Raw genomic sequence first — 8,773 nt, 5'->3', positions numbered from 1 at the left:
AGCAGCTAAAATAACGGAATGGTTTTGTTGTTTTCCTCAGCTTATTTTAATCCTCATACAGATAAGTTATGAAATTGTGGTAGCACATTTATTGACTCCAAGTATTCATTCAGAAGCTGCAGACCACTGAAACCCACAATTTTACTCATGGAGCAATCCCTCTCTCAACAGAAGCACCCGTTTCACACTCATAAATAACAACAGTAGAGAAAGAAGAAAAGCCTAAATAAGATGGAGAGAGAGGGTTCAATAACAAACACAGCTTGCTTTTCAAAACAGCCTTGCAAAAATGATGTTTGTACCACAGGTCTCAGCTGGACAATACAAGGAATGTCAGGAATCTTATTTCTCGAGTCCACTCTTTGGGGAAAAGGCAGTTTTTAAGAAATACCCGATGATATGATCCTGGAAACAGTTCTATAAATCACAGCTGATTCAGCCCCAGAACAGCTATTTTGCAGCTCCAGCAACCATGGCAAGAGATGTGCACATATCTGTTACTTTTGGTCTGTGCCTCTTACAGTTTATTCCAAGACCACAGTGCTTTGTAAGTGTCTCCTTACAAGGAAAGGACCTTAAAGTTCATCCAGTTCCAACCCCCTGCCACGGGCAGGGACACCTTCCACTAGAGCAGGTTGCTCCAAGCCCCTGTGTCCAACCTGGCCTTGAACACTGCCAGGGATGGGGCAGCCACAGCTTCTCTGGGCACCCTGTGCCATGGCCTCACAGCCCTCAAAGGGAAGAACTTTTTCCTACTATCTAATGTTCTCCCACTCATTTCATGCCTACTGAATGCCACAGACCTGTTCCCTTGCTCCATCATTAGCTCTGTGTGGACAGCCTCCACATCCACCTTGGTGGTACCCAAGTTCATCCTCCCTCCCTGCAGCCCCAGCTGCAGGACATCAGGGTGTCTCAGCCGGTGCTGCCCCATATCCACAGTCATTTTGGCCCTGCTACCCACAGTGTCAGTGGCTGAACTCCCCTCATTCGAGTGCTGCCCTAAGTGATTAACCAGACAAACACCACCCTACAGCGGACCAGCTGGACTGGTGACTTGAAAGCAGTTTTGCTCATGACATGCTTGGACTCTGCCTGGCGAGAGCGAGTGGTGAAGCTAAAAACATCATTCACCAGCGAGCACATTTTTGCATTTCAAAGAAAAAACAATTTTACTTGCTAATAAATGATTTGTTTATTTACCCTTTCCTCCCAGAGAATGGTTTCATGGCTGCAAGTCCAGATAATTTATGCCTCTATTTAACCCACGTGTGGCTTCGAGGTCATCCATTCAGGGAAGTGTAGTATTTCTTACCATGGTATGGAACAAAAATAGGGCTGGAGTCTTGCCAGATGGGAGGTTTGTATCTCCCTGTGCAGAAGACACCCAAGTGGCAGTCTGGCTGGTGGCCATGCGTAGAGGAGAGGTCAGGAGCCATCCATCAGGTTGGGTCCTTTCTGGGTGAGCAGAGCTGAGTCAATAAGTAGTTAAGTTGCCTGCTCCATGCCTGGAATTGGAAAAGCCATTGGGAGTGGTGGTTTTTTGCTGTGCAGTACAGCACAAACTGTCAGCCAGTTTGTTTTGTTTGCTAATGTAGCCCAACAAGTGACTGGTGGGTAAATTTAATCCGTTGGAGAACACACAGTTCCTGGATAGGTTTTGAGATATGCCCAATAGTGAAGCCATTTCCCTGGACACCTACAAGGGTTGGGGTTGTGGGTTGTTTGCTTCCCCTTTGCTTTGTTTTTAACAGAGAGCAGACCTCATTTATTGTAACAGGAAAACCAAGAGCTCTATTAAAGTCATGATTATGCTGCTGCCAAGTATTTGGGATGCTGGAGTTAGGATTTTTTTCTTCACTAAGAAAAATCTCCCTGCTTCCCTTCACAGGTAAACCTGTAAACACCTTTTAAAGGTCAGTTTTCCCTCCTGTTCCCCTTGTGCCAGAAACATTTGTTTCATATTGGTAATTTTCAGATGAAAACAAAAATATCTCAGTGATTCAGAACCGAAGCACCCACATTCAGGTTTGCAATAGAACACAGCTTTCCAATGAGCCATTTCAGTCTCTTCAGGAGCTCCATCCATTGCCCGAAGAGAAGACTGCAGTGTTAGAGATGCTGTCTAATTAATCCTCCCTGCACCTTTGGTGTATAGAGGGTATTAACCTCAATTTACAGATCAGAAATAGGAGACAGGAGGGAGATGATTGACAGCTGTAATGAGCACATTGCTTCACTCAGCCAAGGATTACAGCTCATGGCTCCCAATTCCCTCATTAGTAAACTATATAGCTCTTCCAATGGACCAGAAATGAATATTTGGGAATAAAGCAAAATATTTTCCTTCAGATGTTTGTGTTCCTGCAAAATATCTTGCTACTGAAGGTGATTACAAGCCCTGCTTTTGCCACTGTCACCTCTCCTGGCTTTGTTAATGACAAATTCATCTTGAGGGAGGAAATATCTGCTGTCACACCGCGTCATAGGAGGAAGCATTACAGAAATGTAACTATTCAGCAGTCTTCAGGGGATCTGGCTGTGCCGGGGGCTGTTCTTCACATGCTGATTACAGCTCCCATGCTGGTTTCTTTGCTGAGTGTTTAGGTCCTGGTGCCAATGGAAACCCAGTTTCATCAACACTGTTTTCTGGCAAGAGAACATAAAATTGATTAAAAATTAATTCAAATCACCTTAGTAAAGTCCTAGAGCTTTGTATAACTCTAACAAGTGAAAACCAATACTTCTCTGTAGATGACACAGCTTTTTTGCATACATTGGGGCTGTTCAGCCTGGAGAAGAGAAGGCTGTGCGGAGACTTCATAGCAGCCTTCCAGCATCTGAAGGGGGCCTGCAAGGATGCTGGAAAGGGACTCTTCATTAGGGACTGTAGCAACAGGACAAGGGAGAATGGGTTTAAACTTAAACAGGGGAAGTTCAGGTTAGATATAAGGAAGAAGTTCTTTACTGTGAGGGTGCTGAGGCACTGGAACAGGTTGCCCAAGGAAGTTGTGAATGCTCCATCCCTGGTAGTGTTCAAGGCCAGGTTGGACAGAGCCTTGGGTGACACGGTCTAGTGTGAGGTGTCCCTGCCCATGGCAGGGGGTTGGAACTACATGATCTTAAGGTCCTTTCCAACCCAAACCATTCTGTGATTCCAACCCTAACTATTCTACGATTACATGCAAACAGCTTGCCTTGGTGCGGGCACCAATCCCTAGGAGAAATCCCAGTGACTCCAAGGCATTGCCCCATGACAGTTGATTTCACTATTGCACCTCTTTAAATAGTACAGAAGAACAGACCACAGTGCCATGGAGAAGCCTGTGAATTTATGGCCTCATCCTACCCACTCAAACCCCTTCTATATTTCCTATGTACGTACTTTAAATCTCAAACTCCTGTAGGCACTCTGGGTTTAACAAAGAGGTTTTTCGAGAAGGAAGTTGTTTGGGTGTTCTCCCCCCACTGGAAAAGAAACAGTTTTCTATCAAAATCTGTAAGATTCATACTTGTTCTGTCAAAAAGAAATCCCCTCTGCAAAAAGATTTTCCCGAAATGGAAGAGTTGACATTACTCTGACTGGAACACCGCAACTTTCTCTTTTGCTTGCAATACAATGATATAATTTCTGAGAAGGGAAAAACACTTTCATCAGTGAAAAAAATCAGTTTATTTTTGTTTTTGAGATATTCTTCCCCTTTGGAAAATGTTTTCTTTCCTGTAATTCCAGAATGTGTTTTCTCTGATTTCAGATTTTTTCCATAAATAACAAATCTGATTCCTGCCCTGCTCTGTTGCATCCTTTCTGCAGGGTCCTCCCAGGAATGGCATGCCTCAAGGATTAAAGAGATGTAATGTTTGTAGAGAGATAAAGATTAAGTTCACTCAGTTCTTAGACCTCATGCCGGCTCCAAGCACAAGACTGAATTTCACTTTGTATGAGTTATCACAACTGAAACTGCTCTTCGGTGGAAACCACTATGCAACCATCCATTTGCAGTTGTAAAAGTCAATATATTTAAGCCTGCAGTGCATAACAATGACCCCTATGGATCCTCCAACGTTTTTCTTGGATCTGTATAAGCCTGTTTTTAATATATTACTCATCTAAATTGTTCCTGGGACTTGATTATTTGCTGGAGTTAAATAGCCAATCTTAAAAGATTTTTAAACATGTGCACGCTGAATTCCCCACTGCACTAAGCTTCATTTAGCTCAACTAAAACTGCCATGCTGTAAAAAAATGCTTAAAAACATCTCAAACTAACTGCTCTCCTCGTTGGTGGAAGCTCCCCAGGCAGGATTCCTTAGTGATGATAATCTCTGGTTTTGGCTGGCTCTGTTTAGTTCCCTGGAAGAATAAAATCCAGTTTTCACTGAGCTGGATATTGAGGTGAAAACAGAGGGCACAGCCATCCCCTCTCCCCTGCAGTGTCCTTCCCCATAGTACATGGATACTGGATGTTCCCCAAGGAAAAAAATGTGGCAAGCCAAGCGATCTACAAAACAATATTGATTTATGCTCTGCCTCTGAAAAGCGAATGAAATCACCCTTGTTTGCATGCGCAAGGGCTCGCCGCATTCCTTCCAGTCACCGGGGCCATGGAGAGCCCTCCTTGCTATTCAAAGGCAAATCCCTGCAGATCCAGCCCAGCGCAGGGCCCGTCCCTTTGAAACCATCAACTGCTGGGGCAAAGCCTGCTGAATTCAAAGCGGATCAAAGCCTGTTCAGCCTTTGCCTGGTTTGCTTTCCAAGCGCCAGCTCCTTTTCAGGATGCTGGTGTAAATTAGGGGCCAGCCTATTGAAGGAGATGGAGTTCTAGGAGAAAAGAACTGGGTCAAAAAACAAATAAGCCAAAAACCACTGCACAGAGTTCAGCAGGCGAGTTTTCCTTCTCTGTTTCTTCCACAAAGAAGGAGAACTGGGTCATCTTGCAAATAACTGCACAGAGCCCAGCATTTCCCCCCTCCCTCTCCTTTTCCACATGGAAGGGCAATTGGGCAATCATGCGAAGAAATGCATAAAGCTCAGCACAAGGTGCAGGGATTTTTTCCTCCTCCTCCTTGGAATAATCTTCCCTTTTGCTCTACAGCAATGAATACTAACAGGGGGATGTTTTCAGAGCGTTAGGATGGCGTTCAGAGGAAGCACCAAACATTTATTCCTCAAACATCAAGATTTACAAATTGTTTGCCTTTTTGACTCTGAAGTTTGGGGGAAAACACCCTAATTTATGCATCTTTGACCGATTTCTGCACAAGTTCGGAATGTCTTTATCTCAGCCACGCAGTCAGATTTCTGTGGTTTTGGCCGCAGAGCCTCCCTACAGCTTCAACCACTTGATATCCAGAATGAATAAATCTGATACATGCATGCTTTTACAACCCCCTTGTCTTATTCCGCCAGGGAAAAATATCATCTGCCCTATTGTTCACTGCTAGGATTTACCCCCACAATCTCTCTCCCATCAACATGTGATTAATCACCCTAATCCAGCAGGCACCTTTCAGGAACTCAAGACCTTTTACAAGCCTTAATTAAGCCTTGCAACATCCCCGTAAAATAGGTTGAAGCTGGGGTTAAATGATTTGCCTGAGGTGACAGAGCAAATCAGAAGCAGGGATAGAAATCAGAAGAAAAGCTGCTGCTTCTGAACCATGTGCATGGCTGCCAGGATTGATGCAGGATAGCAAAGCCTTTATATTTCTCTTTGGAGACAGGGTCCTACAGCCACCAAAGCCATGCAGCCATGCAGGGAGGCTTTCCCAGCTCTCACCCACTGCCTCCATCCCTTTAGCCAAGGCATCCCCTGCAAGCCCAGCCTCTCCCTTTGCCCATGGTCCACATTCGCAGCTCCCTAACCTACTACTTGTACAAGCTTTAAGTGCCTGTAAACTGGCAGCTGAGCCCTGCCCCAGAGCTGACCATCTTTCACGAGCCACCTCTCCCCATTTGACACCCAAATTGGAGTCAGACCTTCGACACTTGGCACATCATCAATTATAGGGAAATCAGAGCCAGGTGTGAGGATGCTGGGGACTGGGAATCTCCCTCATCACCTCTGCAATCAGATGGGAAAATCACAGCAAGGAGGGTGAATCAAAGGAAGCCTTAAGGGAGGCAAAATTAGCAAAGGGGGGGAAAAATGCATAACTTCTTTTCATGGTTTGGGAGCTCCTGACATCTTGCCAGGGGTCTTTTTGTGGGATCACTTATTTTCTAGACCTAGGAATTAGGGAGTCTCATGCAGGTGGTTGTCAGGGCTGTCCATGTGCTTGCTTCTTCCTCTCCATCAAGTTATGAAACACAATTGTGGGTTTCTGAGGTTGATTTTCTTCTTTTCCTCCCAAGAAAAATCTTTGCTTTGTTTTTCCTTAATTTGCCCCAGATTTTCACAGTAGACTATATCATTAAACAAACAAAGCAGCAACCCAAAATCAATGTTCTCTCAGCTGGTTTAGTGGTTTCCTCAATGACCTAGCAGCAAAAGCAGACTGGCAGGGAAAGGAAGATCTCTTCCTGTGGGACCCACCAAAATGGGATCTGTTGGGAAAGACAAATACCCACAGCTCCATGAAAACGTCCATTTTCCTTAAAGAAGAGGGTTCCCCTATCCTTCCCTCCTCTTCTTGCGCAGCTCCTTCAATGTATTCCTGAAGGTCATCCAAGGAAATGTTATTCCTAGAAGGTTCCTCCTCCCCCAGCACTTTACGTCTTCTCTCACAAACTTGGCATAGTATTGAATAAATCAAATATAACCAATTCTATGAGGAAATGATGGTCTGAGGCCCTCACGCATGCTCTGCCTGTGAGAAGGAGGGAGAGCATCAGCCCTTTACAGCATTGCTGAAAGCTTTAATGAAACATGAGAATAAGCAAAGCCACCAGATCTCCACTTCTGTTTGGCATCTGTCTTATCTATTTTCTTGGGGGCCAGCTCAGGTCTTTGGCATATATCTAGCCTGAGGGACACCCTGACAAGAGATTAGCTATTCATACAGAAAGTATTATCCGCTGATGTGACCCCCTGAACACACAGGACCTCTCCAGCCCGGTGGCCTGGTCCACCATGACTCCCCAGGGACAGTGCCTGCAGCACACCAGCTGATGGGGACAGAAGGCTAGTAGAGCCGGTGGCCCCATGCAGCATCCCTGGGGATGCTTTCGCGTGCTGGTCCATGTGGGCTACTCCCAGGAACAGCTTGTCTCCAGGTTTGCTTTGGTGTAAACATCTGGGCAAGTGGCATACCGCAGTGCTCAGGCATCTCTGCCTCAAGAGGTCCCCTGGGAGCTGCATCAAATATACTCCTCTTCCTTCTTCACTTCTGCTCTGCAGTTGTATCAGCCGCCCTGTCACACACATGCTGTGCACAATCAGCACACGAATTCCAGCGACTCCGACCATCCCTGTCCGATGCGCTCGGTCTGGAAGTAGTTAATACACAAGGTGCCAGGAAATGGTGCTAAAAATAAGCTGCATGGCTCCTCCATACAACATGCCATGCCTTACACGTGGCTTTTTTAGTGTGGTTCTTCAGATCAGCCCTTACAGAACATGCTTTTGAGGTTGTTTTTCCTACACCTATTTCAACTTCCCGAACAGAGCCACAGGCTCTGTTGCTCCTTCATTGCATCCTCTTGCAAGGCCAGTTTTCCCAGCTCCCTCAGTCCTTCTGGCAAGTTTTACAACATTTGGCTATTTTGAAACCTCAAGATAAATTTCCAGGGCTCCTGTTTACAGCAAAAGGCTTGAAAACACGGATCCTAAACCCTGGAAGACAAACAGACACAACTCTTAATTTCAATGTTATTCTAATCCCAATGATTTTAATTAAGTACTTGGGTTCTTGATAGGATTAGGCTTTTTTCCCTGCCTTTCAGAAACACTTCCAGAAATACAAACAGTCTCACCAGCTGGACGAGAAAATGGGGAATCAGAAAGTGCACAGAAAATGCTAATTAAAATGGAACCAAATTGCTGAAAGCTCAGTATTTTCACTGCCACGCTCCCCTGTCTGGCTTGGCAGCTCCAAACTCGCCTCTCCACACTGCAATGGGAGATGGGCAAGCAGCATCCTAGGGCTGAGACTTTGGGAACAGACTATTCCTGTTTTAAACACCCAAAGGTGTTTAAAAACAGGTCAGAAAGTCCCTCCTGCATAGATCCCATTGCTGGGTACAGCCACAGGCTGCAAGGACCCTCGCACCACCCATTTCCTTAAGTCAGCCATGGTACTGCTGCTGCTATCAGCTGAGTAAAATAGCACTTGTTCCACACAAAGCAGCCAGGAAACAGTTAATCCCAATTAGTTCAAACCAGCAGATATCATTCTTTATATTTTGGCAGTTCTTGTTTTGAAGGGAAAAAATATGTTTGTGTTCTTGGAGTCGGTCTGAACAATAAAATCGGATGCCAATTTTCTGGTCTAAATTAGGTGAAAGACCAGACTTTTTATCATATGTGTGTGTCTGTGTGTGCTGTTCTGGTACATGTTTATTTTACTCCTCTATATATTTACCACCAAAATCACAGGCTGCCCAGAGCATGCCGCAGAGTGGCAGGGAAACACGACAGCCCACTTCATTTACTGAGGTTGGAAATGGAACCTGGCACCAGGAAAACGTGAGCCACTGCAAAAGGAGACAATTGCCAGAAGATAAACATAATACAGTCAGTCATTGTCAGCATATCAAGTCAAAGCCTTTCCAGGGTGTACGAGTAAGGGGTTTAAACTTTTGCACCGGTTGAAGTATTTTCATGTCTGATTT

The 8,773-nt window shown here is 45.1% G+C and overlaps 1 long non-coding RNA gene across 1 annotated transcript; it reads right to left on the bottom strand.

Annotated features, from left to right (window-relative positions):
* Positions 1–1,170: 1,170 nt before the first annotated feature.
* On the bottom strand, positions 1,171–8,511 carry LOC115611317. The gene is made up of 2 exons (XR_003992536.1): positions 3,386–8,511; positions 1,171–2,649 (listed from the first exon to the last, which is right to left on the bottom strand). It is a non-coding gene; the product is annotated as an uncharacterized LOC115611317 (long non-coding RNA).
* Positions 8,512–8,773: the final 262 nt, after the last annotated feature.

The sequence above is a fragment of the Strigops habroptila genome, chromosome 8 (assembly GCF_004027225.2).
Source record: "Strigops habroptila isolate Jane chromosome 8, bStrHab1.2.pri, whole genome shotgun sequence".
Taxonomy (NCBI): domain Eukaryota; kingdom Metazoa; phylum Chordata; class Aves; order Psittaciformes; family Psittacidae; genus Strigops; species Strigops habroptila.
Note: the sequence above shows the minus strand (reverse complement) of the source record. Positions and strands in the feature narration are given on the sequence as shown.